This window comes from Penaeus japonicus, unplaced genomic scaffold, assembly GCF_977035675.1.
Source record: "Penaeus japonicus unplaced genomic scaffold, GWHDUDI00000001_assembly GWHDUDI00000019, whole genome shotgun sequence".
Taxonomy (NCBI): Eukaryota; Metazoa; Arthropoda; class Malacostraca; order Decapoda; family Penaeidae; genus Penaeus; species Penaeus japonicus.
The window spans coordinates 1407577-1412576 of record NW_028234421.1 but is presented as its reverse complement, the minus strand read 5'-3'; the positions used below and the strand labels follow the sequence as shown (position 1 = coordinate 1412576).

The following is a 5000-nucleotide window of genomic DNA, read 5'->3' as shown; positions in this document are numbered from 1 at the left end:
ACTGCCTCTCTCGCTCACCACTGCCTCTCTCGCTCACCACTGCCTCTCTCGCTCACCACTGCCTCTCTCGCTCACCAATGCCTCTCTCGCTCACCACTGCCTCTCTCTGTTGCAAGAACCCGTGGCGTTTGTTTCCCCGGGCTGATGGCCTCTTCTGGGCGACCTCTGGAAACACGCGATGCAGCTTCTTGACTCAGCAGGCGCGGTCTCTGATGCTACTGAATCAGATTTAATTTCATCGTCTTGCGTCAGCTTTGCCTGCGCGTGCTTTACAACCTTAAAGCGACGCCGGTGGCACCATTTTGTCTGGCCAAAATGGCGGTCACGACGCAAGGTTGGGAACAGGGTATGAGGCATGAAAGAAAGAGTTAAAGCGAGTAAGATTGATCAAAATCAAGCAGGAAAAAAAGAGACAGAGAGACATTACATTACAAGTCTCGAGTCATGGCGTGCTGGCATGAAGTCACTGAGTATAGCCATAATTATTGATATTACTATGATTTTATAAGCTACCGATGCACAAGATGCCAAGCAACAACGGTAAAAGACTGTTAACCGAGGGCTAAGAGGCAGTGAGGATAAACGTCGACAAAACAACAAAACCTAAGCAGATTTTTGTCTCTCAGCCGCTCAAATAGCTGCCACGTCTCATCAGATGAAGATATCTTGACTCACTCTACCCTTAGCTGTGTGTGGGTAATGGGGTGAATTACAAATACCGTTTCATTACCAAATTAGCTGCCTTTAATTGAGCACAGTTCTATAAAACCAAAAGTGAATTAGAGCAAACAGGTGAAAATAACCGAATATCGCTCAATCAATCTGCTTATCTCTTTTCTAATAATGGAATGTATCGCATTCTATTGATTTTATTTATTATATATATTTCACTCGTTTTTCTTTTCTTTTCTTTTTATTCTTCCCTTTCTTTTGCATTCTTTTGCTGTTACGCTTACCTATCGTTCTTCTTACTTCCATCTGTCTATTTCCTATTTTCTCTATCTATCTGACAGTTTATTCAGTTTGTATATCTTATGAGTCAACATTCACCAAAAGCTTAGACATCCGGGCTGGTCATTTGGGAGGCTCAAATCACGAGGGAATATACATACCTCTTCCCTCTCTGACCAACCCCGGTATCCTTCACTCGCAATCCGGCACAGAAGGCCGGATCTTGGGAAACTTCTTTTCCGTAACACCATAGGGACCCCGGTGGTGAAAGGGATTCGTTCCCTCGTCTTTATAGAGCAAAAAGTCTGCTTGTATGATTCAGAACCAAGCCGGAACTAACTTCCTCTTATTCGTAGATTTAATAAGAATTTGACCTGTGACATTTTGAAGATTAAATTAAAGACTGAATAAACCTACGTATGAGATGCAATAGTAGTAGCAAGAGCACTGATAGTGGTAGTAATAGTAAGACAGTAGTAACAACAATAATATTACTAGCAACAGCAAGAGTAACATAGATACTTGTAGTTGCAGTAAAATTAGAATTAGCAGAAATAAAGAAAAAGAGCAACTAAAAAAACAAAGATAAAAAACCCAACAGATAATGATTTCTTTGAAGCCCCAGGCACACGCAAAACCCCCCCCCCCCCCCCCCCCCATCCCCCCACCTCTTTCCCTCCTAACGACCAAACGAGAAAGGATACGTCATCCTCCGTGGCGCTCGACCGGGGAATTCACCGGCGTTCCCACTCGCTCCTCTGCTTCCCCAGGCAACAATTGACAGGAAATGGTACAAAAGGCAATATATTGAGAGTAACTGAAATTAGAGAAGACAGGGAAGACGGCCTTCTCTCTTGTTTTCATGCGTCATTACCCTCCTCCAAATTGGTCGCTCTGTCTATCCATCGTTCGATTCCAACTCCAATTCCAACTCCTCTGAGAATCAGAAGCCAGAGCCATTGTTTAACTTGTAATGTTTAACAATATTCATATTAGTCTTAGTTCGTATTTTGTCTGACTTTAACTTTCCTATTCATTTGACGAATTCGACCTTTATTCATTCTCTCTATTGACTTCAGATATAAGGATAGCTTTAAGTTACTCTTTTGGCAAAGCGCTAACACAATAAGCAATTCCCGAATTATAGTACAGAGATACGTAAGGGTTGGAAGTAAGCCGGTTTTATAGATGCTACGAGTCATTTGTTGGTCAATTAATATGCCTAGAACACCCGACTTAGATCAAGTCATCATTCTTATAATTATTCATAATTCTTATGATTATGTGCATACGTCTAGTGCGATTTTTTCATATCTTACGAGATTGATTTTTTGTACAATTACCCTGTTACTAGCATCATAATCTAATTTATTAGTAATTTTTTAGTTTTGGAGGTACGATATAACACACCTTACTCATTCACACATGCATACACTCACGCACTTTCTCTTTCTCCTCATCTTATTCGCAATCTCACGTACTCAATGTATACCCCCTAACCTACCTACCCATTCTGCACTAACTCATCTCACACCTCTGTTCACAAACATACTAGACGTTGTGACCATTGTGTCATGGTGTACAATGAATTCAGTAAAGCAATTCAATAGGACGACGTGTGCCACCTAAAGGAATTATTTTTTCGCCTTAAGTTTGTTAAACAATAAAGGTGAATAGCTACTTGCACATTAGCCTCATTGTCTAGCAACATTCTTCTGTTTATTATGAGACTTTCCGTGGTTCAAGTGAACTGTTGAAGAATTCAACTTATAAATTGCAAATTCAAAAGAAAAAGGTGTTTTAGGTATGCATTTTCCCCTCCCCCACTCTCTGTTCGTCTTTCTTTCCTCTCCTTGGCCCTGTATGTATGAGATTCTCAAGCTTTTCACGGAGTATAGCCTTTTGAATATAAGCATCCAAGAAGACAGCCGGACATCCTCCAGGAGGTTGAAACGTGAAACAGTTGACAAGATAACCGACAAGAAGCAGTCAAGGACCGAAGAAGTTGCACATCGAAAACGACATGAAACACGACACGCTGACGTTCGGAATGTGGGACGAGGACGTGCAAAACCGACTCGACAATGAGAACGCCTGAGCTGAGGACGATCTGGACCAGCCAAGCAGGGTTGGACGAAGGTGTTCGCCCTTGGAGGACGACGCGCATGGCCATTATATTTATTTGCAAGTCGTAGTCGACTTCCACAATAGGTGGAGCATATGCCAGACACGTCGAAGAATACACATTCTCAAATGTGCACTATTCCCCCATGCGGTCACGATTCTATTCTTGTCCTATGGAAGAGGAAAACCCGATCTGAGGTCATACGGATGGTTAATCACTCTCAGTCCGCCAGCCTCCACGGTTGAAGAGGTATCTCCCTTCTGACCTGTTGCCTTTGAGAAAGCACCTGGGAACCCTACTCTACGTTCAGTCCTCCGCGGTAGAAGAGGCATCTTCCTTCTGACCTCCGAGCCAGGTCCCCTGTAGCCTATCCCTGCCGGGCAAGGCCACAGGGTCAACATCCCAAGACGTCCGAGCCACCGCTACCAAGCATACCAAGTGCTTCCTTGCTCGCTTGACACCATCAGGTGATATGGAAGTTCATAACATCCAAATACACCAAGAAAAAAATCAAGCTAGTTTCAATGCTCCCACCAGTAACCAAGTCATAACAAAAGAAGACACTCACCGTCTTTTTTTTCTCTCTCTGTTTCTGTCTGCCAATCTTAATCTCCCTCTCTCTCTATCTATCTATCTATCTCGTTTGTCCATCTAGCTCTCCTTATCACTCCTCTCCTCCATCGCAACATTCTCTCTCTCTCTCTATCTCTCTCTCTCTCTCTCTCTCTCTCTCTCTCTCTCTCTCTCTCTCTCTCTCTCTCTCTCTCTCTCTCTCTCTCTCTCTCTCTCTCTCTCTCTCTCTCTCTCTCTCTCTCTCTCTCTGTCTTCATTCGCTTGTCACATTTTCTTGCATTCAGAGGACGCGTTACCTAAAAACAAAAAGATATTCAATGTCTGTTAGGTATGCTTGGAGTTTTGGAGAATAACAAACATGTGAATTGCCCCGTTGGTTTAATAATCACACACACACACACACACACACACACACACACACACACACACACACACACATATATAATATATATAATATATATATATATATATATATATAATATATAATATATATATATATATATATATATATATATAATATATATATAATATATAATATATATATATATATATATATATATATATAACATGTACATAGATATATATATATATATTTATAATATATATATATAATACATATATATATATATATATATATAATATATATATATATAAATATATATATGTTTATATATACATATATGTGTGTGTGTGTGTGTGTGTGTGTGTGTGTGTGTGTGTGTGTGTGTGTGTGTGTGTGAGTGTGTGTGTGTGTGTGTGTGTGTGTGTGTAGAGAGAGAGAGAGAGAGAGAGAGAGAGAGAGAGAGAGAGAGAGAGAGAGAGAGAGAGAGAGAGAGAGAGAGAGAGAGAGAGAGAGAGAGAGAGAGAGAGACACTGCCAAGACATCCGGGAGCCTAGACAGACTGCAGGATCGCTGAACTGCATTGGAAATTCGCGGCAAGCAACAGCGGGACTGTGTATTGAAGGGGGGAGGGGTGCAGGATGGCGGGTGGGTGGAGGGAGGAGGAGGGAGGTAGAGCGATGGACCAAGAAGGAGGGACAGACTAAAGGAAGCAGTGAGAGAGAGGGAGGATGGAAGAGTAGATTGAAGGGTGGGAGGAAGGGAGATGGGGCGAGAAGGGGTGCAGAATGACAGAAGTAGCGTCAGGGTAGTGAGAGAGGAAGGCAGAGCCTTTAAATATCCTACAAAAAGTCATGGAAATAATATTCCCAAGCTGGCGGAAGTTCTTTAGATACCATACATCCATCAGTCAAATACATACCATCTGAGATTGAACAGCTGTGGTATGTCAGATAAAGCAATCGACATCCTCATCTAGCTAGTAGAAACCCTCTTAAATCCTGTTATATG

The 5000-nt window shown here is 42.0% G+C and overlaps 1 protein-coding gene across 2 annotated transcripts in view; it reads right to left on the bottom strand.

Annotated features, from left to right (window-relative positions):
- LOC122267826 (uncharacterized) overlaps nucleotides 1-5000 on the bottom strand; it is a 37893-nt gene that overhangs the window by 23920 nt on the left and 8973 nt on the right. The gene's annotated exons all lie outside the window — the stretch shown is intronic.